Consider the following 13962-nt stretch of genomic DNA (forward strand, 5'->3'; position numbering starts at 1 on the left):
TTAAATTATTGGAATTCTGCCAAGCCCTGGGCCAACTCCAACGTTTAGTTTGTATTATTTAAGACTCTTTCTTGTGACGGTTATCTGGGAAGATCTTGATGCAGACTGTTATCTTGCAGGAGTCTTGCGAGAATCTTGCAAACTCTTACAAGGCTTGCTTAATAGGTTTTGGACTGGGGAGGTCAACTCTATAACAGTTTGCTCGACTAAAGTCACACAGAAAGTTCACGCGGATTGAAGTCGCGGACCCAAAATGACCCCTGGTAATAATGCCAAGAACATCCTCCAGTCTATGTAATTAAAGATCTGAATATTCCGAGATGTAACGAAAATTTGCATAGAATGAAACAAAAATCACGGAGTCTTAAATCTGTCTTTCATTTCATGGGGAAGAAATAGCAATTACCATATGATAAACATAAAAAGAACTTAAGATTCAATTTCCGAAACACAGAGAGTGTATCAAAGGGTTGAGTTTTATTTCATTCTTTTCAATTTTTTCTTTTTAATTCTACTATAATTTTTTCTTAAACATTTTTTTATATCAGGAAAAGAACTCTACATATTCCGCCCTTATTTGACCATGATAACCAGAGTATAGTTGAGATGTTTAAAGTAATTGTTTTAGGTACTTGTCTGGAAGAACCAAGAAGTCCTGAACACAAATACATTTGTACTACGTAATTCATTTGAGAACATATTAAAAGAGGTTCTGCTTTGTTTTGAATTTTTAAGAAATCAATACGGAAAATAAATTTTTGCTTCGGGCTATGCAGTTTTTGCACCAGTGTCTGACTCTGAATCTGTATCCCTTTTGGACACGAAAAGAAGTTTTTATACAAAAATAAAATTGTTTGGATTTTTTAAATGAAGAATCAATAGCGAAGAGAACGATATAATATCAATTTACAAATTATTTTGGGTTTTAAAGTGAGCAACCAATAACGAAGAAAAAATAGGTTAAAATTTTTTAGAAAACCATTTTAAAGTGAACAATTGATATGAAAAAAATTAGTTACCAGTTGACCTCACTCTCCGGGAGCACAATCAATCACCGACATTACTCAGTGGACGATAGAAAAATAATTGTTCAATAATAATTTTTTTTACAATTCAAAGAACTTGAATTGTATTGGGGCGCTGTCTTTTTTTTTAAGATCTGTTCACACATTTTCATGATTTTTGAAGTCAAATTGGAGTGGTGATTTTGGTCACGCCGAAACAGGAAATGGAGAGAAAAAGCGAGTGCTTTTGCGGCGTGAATTTTTTGTTGCTCTAATTTTAAAATAGAGTGAGAAAACGGTGTTTGAACAAAAATTCGGTTTCTCGGTAGTGGTTTTTTGTTCACATGCGGCAATTTCACTCTGATTTTTACCGTTTTTTTCGCTTTTTTGGATCAGATTGTTTTCTAAATAGTTTTTCCAATCCATTCACAGCTCATTCTGGACCTGGTTTTTTGTTAGAATCAAAATTACATATCTCACTAGTGGTTTTTTTGTTCTCCCTAGCAGCATTTTGACATTGATTTTCTGTTTTTTTGTTTTTTTTTCATCTGATTTTTTAAGAAATGGTTTTCCTAATTCACTCACTGTCCGTTCTAGGTCTAGTTGTTTGTTAAATCAATGAAAATTATTTGAATTGTACGTCAGGACTTGTCCTGCTATGTTTTTTTACTTCGTCTAACAGATTTTTGTTTCGTCTTACCGTGACATCTCATCTGGAATTGACTTTTTCAATGACTTACCTCCCTCAAAAAAATGACTTCTGAGTACACTTATGAAACTTTAAACTTTATGAACTTTTATTTATTAAAGGTCAATAGTGTGCATCTAAGTAGTGCCAAACATATGCCCTAATTCTTGAATATTAGAGTCTTGAGTTTTTGATTTCGAATATTAATTTTGGGATCTTTTTCGTTTGTGCCCCCCCCCCAAATATTGCACGTGCATCTGGGGGATGCAAATAATATGCGCCCACTAAGCTGAGGGGGCAAAAACGGAAAAGATCCTATTTTTGAAAAAGCCCTATTAGGGCTTTCTTCTTATAGAGCTTATGTGTCTCATAAAAATGACAGTCCGAAGCTAACCCAAAAAGTCTAGTGGTCTATTAAAGGACTGGTGGTCTATATCTATAATTGTTTCAATTCATGTAACGCCACAAGAGTCTATCGCGGCTATTTTCCGGCAATCTGCCGGCTATGTTATTATAGTTCAGGTTACAACTCAACTCAACACTGGAAATTCGGGCTAAGTAGCAATTTAGTCCTATAATGTAGCTAGGTTTTCCTGAATATTTCTATTACTGCAAATTCTCCTTAGTATATGGGAACAAACAGCAGCTCAGATATGAAAAATATGATTTAATTGAAAAATCCACATTTTTTTTAATTGCATTCAATAATAACCATTTAAAAACCTGAATAGGCTAGATAAACGCCAGTAAAATTAACCATCTCTGTCAGCACAGTTTTCCTTTATTACAATATTTTCTCTTCATATGCAAAGTTTTAGGTTATCAACTTTAACTTTCTTTTCAACAAGTCTAAATTAGTTAGGCTGCATGTTCACTAAGATGAGTTACAAAAGAGACACAGTAAGAAGTAATTTACTGCTCAAGAAAAAATTGCGCTTCATTACGTTCTGTTTATGGGAATAATATTACCAATTTTCGAGTTTTTATCTGTTTTCAGTTAATTTGTAAAGCTCCATGCATACTAGTAGTTACGTAGTTTTGCCAGATGAAATTGAATATTTGATAGACTGTATATTAACGAGGCTAAAAAAATGTGAGCACTCTTCATAATGTCACTTTTTCTATGTATATTTGATGTCATTGGAATATTGCTAACCATTAGAATTTTTGTCGAGCATTCTCTACCAACACAAATTTATGATAATGTGAACTTAAACAAAATAAAGCAATATTAAAACTAACTTCTTAATTTGTGCATACAATTGAAAACTGATTTGTTGATAGTTGATAGTGTTATAATCCAGTTTAGGTTTCAGGTTCAGTTTCACTCAAGGTTTATATTCACTTACTAAAAATTGTGTCAACTAAATATATTGAGAAAAAAGAACAAATCGATCCGGCTTTGATTGATAGTTGCTCCAATTTTTTTTTGAAATGGCATTCTTTCGTACTGTTTTTTTGGCCCGTGAATCGTTGGTTCATTTCAGAAGCTCGACATCAACTTATATGATTTGAATAATTTCACGGTTATGATACAAGGGTTAAATCAAATGTCCTTGAGCTCATAAAGAATCTTATCAAAACTTTTAAAAATGTTTGAAAATTATTTTTTGAAAGTTCTTAAAGACAGCTCTTGTTAATACTATAAAGTCTTATACTGCGCATGAAACAAAGACAGTAGCTCAACACAGTCTATTACACGATTCTTCACGTGCCCAATTAAAATTGTTATATTGTATATAATCGTAAAAAATGATTCCAATATTCTCTCTCATTTTTGTTAAAATTTCTCACAAATAAATTGTTGTTGCTGTAACCTGGCTTTAAATTAATGGCCTTTTTGTGAAAAACTGACTTGACCTTATGACCGGCAGCCCTACTTTTCGGTCATTATATTGCAATACGGTTATTGTGGTGCGTCTTCTTCAATAAAAAAAGACAATGTTAGAGAGAAAAAGATTAACAAAATCATACGATGATCATACAATATTTGCTTGGTTGCGTACAAAAATCGTACGAGGAAATACATTGTGATCTGTATGATATCTATATAATTCTTTCATGACTACAAAGAATTTTCACCCGACGGTGGACCTTGAGTTTTTTCAGTACTTTATGTACTTATTTCTTATATTAATAGTTCTTCGCTACAGCGTTGAGGCACCATAATCTTGGTGCTAAATCTATATGCTAAGAGTTAAATAACCTTCTCAACTAAGATATAAGACTATGCAAAAGTCTCGACATTCGAAGTTTTTATTAAAATTGTTAATAAATAATGGAAACTTGTTAACTTTGTTCAATTAGTTTCATGTAATTGGTCAAATGTCTTCAAATAAATGTCACTTTGTGGGTGAGAATAAAACTAATCCTTCGGAGATTTGAGCGCCTATAAAAGGAGTTAGAACTGACTAGTGAAAGTCTGGCAAGAATTTAAAAGTTGTTCGATCGTTAATCACAAAACAACTCAAGCGACTTGTAAGCTTCAAACAAACCTTAATATTTAAAACTGCCCTATTTAATTGGCTCTCAAAAGCACAACATTACTAAACCAAAGGAAGACAAAGTACCTAATCAATAACTCAAGCGCGACAAGCTAACTTTCAACGAGTAGCTTATTATGCTCCCTAAAAATAAATGCAAGGAAGAATGAATAAAGCAGACGTTTAAGTCTATAATAAGTCTAGAATATTGAGTCTATTAGTCGATTATTCGGCATTACTATTAGTGTTACCATCAGAAGAAATGTAAAGCCTCACCCCCAAAGATAAAAACAAAAATAAAACTGAAAACAATAAACAGTCTTAAAACGACAAAAAAGGCTACTTTAAAAATTCTAAAAATTTCAAAATAAAAAAACAACAAAAGCTAATAAAACAAGAGTAAAAAAATACAAGTTTTAGAAACAGTGAAAGGTAATTTGCAACTTGAAACAACCCATTTGTAGACCACTAGGGGCCTCAGAGACAAAACGAACTTCTTCAAAAATTGACATAAAATGACTTCCATATATTTTTCTAATCTTCAAAAATGTAAATTTAAAGTTATAACCACAACAAAAACGTTTGTTTAAATATTTACATTTTCAAAATCGCCGCGTAAATATATGAATAGTTTGGTCTTTATACTTCAGTAGAAAAAATTACTTGTCTCCTAAAGCCTCTTACTTGTCTATCTATTGGAACACGTTCATGCATTTTGACCATTTCGCCGCTTAGTTTTTCCTTAAATTTATTTTTAGTTTTCTCTTTTCGGATTTCAATTGGCAAATTATTCAACTTCCTAGAAAAATTTCTGATCAGTGACCTGTCATTCCATTTGGATTGGCACTTATTCTTTGGAAAAAACTGGACAGTTCTGGAGTTTTTTGTCAATTCGTACTTTTCAAGAATCCTGAAAGAGGAGTTTTTGGTTTCTTGACTGCTCTCTTTATATAGTGAGAGGAGGTCAAAAAATTTAAGGAGACAAACTTTTTTAAAGAAAAGCTCTGCTGGTAGAAATTTGTCTTTCAAGAACAGATCTCTTGCACTGTCAAACTTTTTGCGCAGGTGGCAAACTTGTATTCCCCAAATTATTTGTCTATTAACTCTATTAAGTGACCTAACCGACAACGATTGAAAAAACTTGCACAAGTGATTTAAAAAGACCGATTCTTGCTTTTAGTGGTAGAAAATTTCTTACCAAGTAAATTGACCTAATAGCATTTGCCATTTTTGATAAAATTTTGTTTAGCTGAATGTCAAAATTTAGATTGTTATCAATCATTATACCTAAATAACAACAACTTGTTTTCGGCTCCATGAAAATTCCATTATAATGAAATTGTTCAATTTTTGATTCACCATTTTTTGAAAAAACCACAATTACTGTTTTATCTCGAATTAAAGTTAGCAAATTTTGTCTCATATAACTGTCAGTATTTTCAAAAACACTGTTAATTTTGAATAAGAGATTTTCATTGGATTTGGAATGACAAATAATGCATGTGTCATCTGCAAACTGTAAAACGTCCTCTCTTTTTTTCATTTTTTCTGGGAAATCGTTGATATATACTATAAAAATTAAAGGTCCGAGAACTGTTCCTTGCGGTACTCCGTGACTGATTGTCACCCAGTTCGAATATTCAATGCCGTTCTTTACGCATTGTTTTCTGTTAGACAAAAATGATTCTAGCATTGCAATTGATTCCGTACTAAATCCATATTTTTTAATTTTTTCGGTAAAAATTTTGTGAGATATTGAGTTATAAGCTTTGGCTAAATCCAAGAATATGCTAACAACGGTTTTTGTTTTCTTCTAACAAACTTTTCACTGATTCTGTCAACGATACTACTGTGTCATTCGCAGAATTTCTTTTCAGAAACTCAAATTGATTTTTTTTATTTCATACTTTTCAACATGTACTAGCATTTGTTGGAGCAAATGTCTTTCAAAAATTTTTGCAAGAGTCGGTGTAAGTGAAATTGGTCTGTAGTTTTCTGCTTCCAGTGGATCACCTTTTTTGTTAATTGGAGTTACATATGCATTTTTAAGTACGTCGGGAAGAATATTGTTTGATATGCATTCGTTTTTTGCAAACTGTAGATGTGTTCAAATAGACATTTTGCTACTCTTGAAGGACCATGTAGTAAGTAATCCAGGACCCAATGCTTTGTTTTGTGGTAATTGACCAATTACAGTGAACAGTTCTTTTCTCGTTATATGTCTGAAGGAAAACTCAGTTTTGTCAAAAGCATAGTCCGGTAGCTCAACCTTTTCTGTCTCGCCTTCGTATAAAACTAATTTATAAAAACAAATATAAATTGTGTAAGCGATTTCTTTTTTGTCTCTTAAATTATCTTGGTTGAACCGAATTCTAGAAATTTCGCTCTTTTTATCCTCGTGTTTTATTTTGTTTTTAATGAATATCCACTGTTGTTTTGAATCGGGAAGACTTTCGAACAACTTCTTTGAATAATTGTGACTCGCTCATCTAAATAGTCTGCTTGTATGGTTTCTTATTCTTTTGTATGAGATATATGTGTTAACGTCTGCTTTTTCTTTTTAACTATTGCAAAGCCTATGCTTTTCTTTGATAAGATTCAAATTTTCTCTGGATAACCATTTCTTTTTTGTTGATTTTGACGATGGCTCTCCTATTTTAATGGGAGCTTTATTATTCAGAAAATTTTCAAACATATTTGAAAGATTTGAGTTTGCATTGTTTTGTTGATACAAGGGACTCAAATCCGCTGTTGCATTTTTTTGTTAAGAATAGCTCTAGTAAATTTGCTAGTATCCCGGTAAAAAAAACTGCGTTTTGTTGTTTTCATAATCAATGTCCAATGACGAAAGGAAAACTTGTGTAAAATGATCACTTCCAAATAACTGCTCGATAACAGTTGTATCAAAAGTTTGTTGTTAAACAGTGTTTTGTTGTGAAACAGTGATCAATCAGTGTTTCCTGATTTTCATTTATCCAGGTTGGAGTACTTTTATTTACTATCTCAAGCCCATTATTGGAAGCAAATAACTCTCTTTCTTTTTGATTGAAAAATTGATGTTATAGTCTTCGAATAGTATTACATTATCTGTTATTGAATTTGCGCTTGAAATTTCTGATGTCAACTCTTCTCTTGTAAAAAAAATTTGCCCAAGTTTTTGTTGGAACAATAGGAAACGTTTACTAGAAGGTTTTCCTTAAACGGTGCTTGCATTTCAAGCCATAGTGATTCAAAAAAACTTCGGTTAATAGAGTTGAGATCATTCCGTTTTTTATGTTTGAAAAAATTTGGTACTCATATTCCTACTTCACCACCTCTGGTTAACTGCGGCAAGTTTGATCTACCTTTATGAAAAAAGTGGTGATTGTTTCTTAAAAAATTTAAGGGTATCTTCTGATTACCGTTTATCCATGTTTCAGTAACAGTAAAGCATGTTTGTCTGTTCTGCTGCTGAAAAAAATCTGAAATTTCGTGTTTGTTGTTAACACTTCTAATATTTGTGTATACAAAACATGGACGCAGATTTGCATTTGCCTTGTGTTTGTCGTAGCCTTCGAATGTTTGTAAATTAAGTAAATTGGGACCTGGATTAGATTTGACATCACCGCAAAGCCAAAATTAAGTAGGTTATAGTTAGGAACTGATATATAATGTTTACAGATCAAAATCCAAGATATACATTATCAACCATTGTTTTGCTTTTAAAAATCAAATAAATTGAAGTGCTTTGGTGACATTTGATTGAACACTTGCATTTTTCATTTACTGCAAGAATAAACACGCTAAAAACACGAAAAATTTCCAATAGGAAACATATTTCTCAAAGTCACCCAAACGCATTACATCCCATATGATCATTTCTGTTCCAGTTATTGACGACATTATCTATTGGCTGCTTTTTGATTTTTTTCATAGATACGTTGCTGACAGAAGGTTGATACCCCACACTTGATATGTAATTTCTTAAGCTAAAAACCATTTTCTGGATTTGATTTTGATTAGGATGAATGCCATCCATTCGAATATCTACATTTTCCAAATTATAATCCAGAACTTTTATGTCGGTATTTTGAAACTCGCCGCGTAAACCATCTGCTTTATCGTCTAAAGTCCGGTTAAAATTGTTTATTTCATTATGGTTAGTTTCGCGTCCAAAACAGCCGTTTTTAGGGGCTTTTTTAACGCACTTCGATAAAAACGACTCTCAACTCTTCAGCGGCATCTTCTCCTGCCGTACCTTGATCAATGGAGTTGATGACGCATAATTGTCAATGATATTTTTGAGGTCTTTTATTGTCGAAGATGATTAAGAATGAATGGTAGCATCATAACTGATGTCATTTTGGCGACCAGTTTATACGAGCTGTCAGAAATAATTAACAGTTTTGTGAAACGAGGAACAAACTTTGGATAAAAATGACGGTTGACAGTCGATTTCACGACGTCTTTTTCTGCTGTTTTTTCGCGATTTAAATTTGATATTAGTTTATTATTCAGACTCCTCAAAAATTGAATCTCAGTTTGAGCTTGATTATAAAGTTCTTTCTGATGTTCCAAGTCGAGCTTAAGTCTGTCCAATTCTTGGTTATTGTCTTGATTCTTATTTGCTAAGTTACGTGACACCCTTCTTTGATTTCTTAGTTGCATCACCTCGCTTATTAGTTTCTCTTTTGTCCATTTTGACAAACCCGAATTAGTATCTGTCAACTTGATATCTGTGCTTTAGGGTGATTGGTTTTAGTTATTCGTGCATAAACCAGACAAAACAGACTCGCCCTGAAAAAAACTATATAAAATTAAAAGTTAAATTGGTTTGATCTCACCAGTTTGAAGTCCAGATATAGAATACCTAATAATTCGGTTTGCTTGTGGAAAAAAAAACTTTTTTGCTTTATCGCAAAAACAAAAAAGTTTTTGTCAGATAACGTTCTCAATGATTGAAAGCAGAAAAAATTCTATCAGCGTGTTCGTTCATATAAATTTACGCTGCTGACTTTGCCTTTTGACTTTGCTGCTGACTTTTTTTTACTTTTTTTTTGCTTTAAGGTAGTCTTGACGTCAAGGTACTGAAAACATAAATAACTCTAACAAAGGTAGCGTTAGCTTTTGCTATCTTTAATAAAGGCAGCATTCGTTTTTGCTGAATAAAGACAGCACTTGTTTTTGCTGAAGTTGAAGAGTTTATAAAAGTCAACATCATTACTAATATTTTCAAAACCATCTTTTTCGAGCCCAACGCGATACGATATTCAAATTGAAGGCTAACGGAGGCTTTGATTTACATGTAGGAGACAAACAGAGGCCAAAAACACAAAAATTGAACGAAAAACCAAAGACTGCTCAAATGACTACAAAAATCTTACCGGATTACTAAATTCTACACGAAATCCATCTGTCTGCTTATCAAAATCATTGACCTTTTCACCTAAATAGTACGAAAAATACAACGAAAATTACAAAACTTGCAAAAAAACGTGTTACCAGGAAATAAGGCTCCCGAAGACCCCATAACAAGGGTACATTGATTTTTTAAAAATGAATTGTTAATTGACGAATGTCTATCTTGTCTATATATTTGTATCAAACGATCTACACAGCAGATCAAAAATTGAAAAAAAAATTAATCAAAACCTTTAATCCGAAAATTTAAAACTTCTCGGCAAATGCAGCAAAATAAGCACAAAACAGCACAAACAGTGAAAAGTAATATCGGAATGCTTTTGAACTGGCTATTTTATCTTACCGAGCAAAAAAAGATCAAACCATTTTGTACATCATAAAATCTGCGTGGTTGGCATTGATGCTACAGGTTTTCGCTGATTGATGGTAGCATTGGTGCTACGAAATCAATTTTTTAAAGCCAATGTAATACATAACGGATAATAATTTTTTTGCGCAATTGAAAAACTATTTCGTGCAACTGAAAACATGTTTATGTAAACAATATTACCAATCAAAAACTAAATATGATTAAACTAGTAGTAATTATACAGTGTAGATAAAAAATATTCTAGGAAAAATGTTCAGCAAAATTATTTGGCAAATTGGATATTTTTTAAACGTTCGCACTAGCATTCATTAAGGAAAAACTGTCTTCCACAAGGCCCTCATTCACTATTTCAAGAATGTGGTTAGGCGTTTCAAACTTAAATGGCAGCACCCAATAAACGAATGCCTCAACTTATTGCCCCTATGCTAGTGTTGCAAACAATTGCTTTCTCGTTGATGTTAGTATGCTCTAAGTTGAAACTGCCTGTAGTCATTATCTTATATTTCTACAATAGTAGATATTTTCAAAAATCTCTAATGTCAATGTTGTATTTTTTTTGAAACTAATCATGGTTAACAAAAATATAAGTGTTCGTTGTTTCAGGACAATTTTGCTTCAATTGTTATCATTTTCATTCAATAAAATAAAAAATTGGCAACTTGCCGACATAAATGAACCCATCAAAAATACTTCCATTTTTCAATTTTTCTTTATAAAAACAACTATGAGAATCTCACAAAATTCATGATTGAGCGATATTGCTAACAAAACAGAATACTCATTCCCCGCACATAGTTTTTAAAGGATCTTTGTGTCCACACATCCGAGTTTTCCTAGATTTAATAGTCTCAGTTTTAATTGCTGATTTTTCTGGACAAGATAAATTTATGGTTTGATTTTCCATTTGGATATAAGACTGATCATGTTTCTCCCTCAAATTTTATGACATTCATAAGTTTTTACGATTCAGAAGAAAAATTTTTTGAAGAAAACGTTTATTTCCTGGCGATGCTTACTTAACTAAATTAAAACTTTTTCTCGTCATTGGCGTCATCGGTGGTAAAAATATTGAAGTGGTAATTAAACCGATGTTATTTTTAAATTTGAGAATTCGGCGATACTTTTTGATCCAAAATTTTTATACAGAACCTATATAATTTGCCGCAAAACGTACGATTTGGGGGTTCTGTTTAAAACAGTAACAACTTCTTTTATTCTAAATTATTTCTCGGACTTAAAATTTTTGTATTTCATTTTAGAAACAATTTATCGCAAGAATCATCTACGACGGACACCGACAACTTTGAGTAAAATTACTCAAAATGCAAAATGTTTATTTTGTAGAGTAAAAAGGTGTTATTTCTCTCAAACCGTGACAAAAGTGATAGCATAGTTTTTGAAAAAGATAAAAAGCTTTATTTTTATTCAATATACATTGGGTACATAAATACACATAAATAAATATACCCAATGTACATTGAATAAGTTTTGATATGCCACAAAAACATATTTAGTCAACAAAAACGAGTTCTTTTTTTTTAAAAAAAACTTGTTAACCTTTGTACTTCAGGTATTACCGGGACACAAAAACATATTTAGTCAACGAAAACGAGTTTTTAATAAAAAAAACATGTACTTCAGGTATTACTGGGACACAAAAACATATTTAGTCAACAAAAACGAGTTTTTTTTTTAAAAAAACATGTACTTCAGGTATTACCGGGACACAAAAACATATTCAGTCAACAAAAACGAGTTTTTTTTTTTAAAAAAAACTTGTTAACCTTTGTACTTCAGGTATTACCGGGACACAAAAACATATTTAGTCAACAAAAACGAGTTTTTTTTAAAAAAAACATGTACTTCAGGTATTACCGGGACACAAAAACATATTCAGTCAACAAAAAGAGTTTTTTTTAAAAAACAAAACTTGTTAACCTATGTACTTCAGGTATTACCGGGACACAAAAACATATTTAGTCAACGAAAACGAGTTTTTAATAAAAAAAAACATGTACTTCAGGTATTACCGGGACAAAAAAACATATTTAGTCAACAAAAACAAGTTTTTATAAAAAAAAATGTTAACCCATGTCCTTTGGGTATTACCGGGACACAAAAACATATTTAGACAACAAAAACGAGTTTTTTTTAAAAAAAACTTGTTAACCCATGTACTTCAGGTATTACCGGGACACAAAACATATTTAGTCAACAAAAACGATTTTTTTTAAAAAAATTGTTAACCCATGTAGTTTAGGTATTACCGGGGCACAAAAACATATTTAGTCAACAAAAACGAGTCTTTGTTTTAAAAAAAACTTGTTAACCCATGTACTTTGAGAAAAACCGGGAGACAAAAACATATTTAGACAACAAAAACGAGTTTTTTTTTTAAAAAAAACTTGTTAACCCATGTACTTCAGGTATTACCGGGACACAAAAACATATTTAGTCAACAAAAACGAGTTTTTTTAAAAATAAAACTTGTTAACCCATGTAGTTTAAGTATTACCGGGGCACAAAAACATATTTAGTCAACAAAAACGAGTTTTTTTTAAAAAAAAAAAACTTGTTAACCTATGTACTTCAGGTTTTACCGGGACACAAAAACATATTTAGTCAACGAAAACAAGTTTTTTCAAAAAAAAACTTGTTAACCCATGTACTTCAGGTATTACCGGGACACAAAAACATATTTAGTCAACAAAAACGAGTTTTCGTTAAAAAAAACTTGTTAACCCATGTACTTCAGGTATTACCGGGACACAAAAACAAATTTAGTCAACAAAAACGAGTTTTTTTTAAAAAAAAACTTGTTAACCCATGTACTTCAGGTATTACCGGGACACAAAAACATATTTAGTAAACAAAAACGATTTTTTTTAAAAAAAAAACTTGTTAACCCATGTACTTCAGGTATTACCGGGACACAAAAACATATTTAGTCAACAAAAACGAGTTTTTTTTAAAAAAAAACTTGTTAACCCATGTACTTCAGGTATTACCGGGACACAAAAACATATTTAGTAAACAAAAACGATTTTTTTTAAAAAAAAAACTTGTTAACCCATGTACTTCAGGTATTACCGGGACACAAAAACATATTTAGTCAACGAAAACGAGTTTTTTTTCAAAAAAAAAACATTTACTTCAGGTATTACCGGGGCACAAAAACATATTTAGTCAACAAAAACGAGATTTTTTTTAAAAAAAAACATGTACTTCAGGTATTACCGGGACACAAAAACATATTTAGTCAACAAAAACGAGTTTTTTTTTTAAAAAAAAAACATGTACTTCAGGTATTACCGGGACACAAAAACATATTCAGTCAACAAAAACGAGTTTTTTTAAAAAAAAAACTTGTTAACCTTTGTACTTCAGGTATTACCGGGACACAAAAACATATTTAGTCAACGAAAACGAGTTTTTTTTAAAAAAAACTTGTTAACCCATGTACTTCAGGTATTACCGGGACACAAAAACATATTTAGTCAACAAAAACGAGTTTTTTTTAAAATAAAACTTGTTAACCCATGTAGTTTAAGTATTACCGGGGCACAAAAACATATTTAGTCAACAAAAACGAGTTTTTTTTTAAAAAAAAACTTGTTAACCTATGTACTTCAGGTTTTACCGGGACACAAAAACATATTTAGTCAACGAAAACAAGTTTTTTCAAAAAAAAACTTGTTAACCCATGTACTTCAGGTATTACCGGGACACAAAAACATATTTAGTCAACAAAAACGAGTTTTCGTTAAAAAAAACTTGTTAACCCATGTACTTCAGGTATTACCGGGACACAAAAACAAATTTAGTCAACAAAAACAAGTTTTCTTTAAAAAAACTTGTTAACCCATGTATTTCAGGTATTACCGGGACACAAAAACATATTTAGACAACAAAAACGAGTTTTTTTAAAAAAAACTTGTTAACCCATGTACTTCAGGTATTACCGGGACACAAAAACATATTTAGTCAACAAAAACGAGTTTTTTTAAAAAAAAACTT

The 13962-nt window shown here is 31.4% G+C and overlaps 1 protein-coding gene across 6 annotated transcripts in view; it reads right to left on the reverse strand.

Annotated features, from left to right (window-relative positions):
* LOC142336393 (agrin-like) overlaps positions 1 to 13962 on the reverse strand; it is a 156785-nt gene that overhangs the window by 113975 nt on the left and 28848 nt on the right. The gene's annotated exons all lie outside the window — the stretch shown is intronic.

Source organism: Convolutriloba macropyga, chromosome 3 (assembly GCF_964194025.1).
Source record: "Convolutriloba macropyga chromosome 3, txConMacr16.3, whole genome shotgun sequence".
Lineage (NCBI taxonomy): Eukaryota > Metazoa > Xenacoelomorpha > Acoela > Convolutidae > Convolutriloba > Convolutriloba macropyga.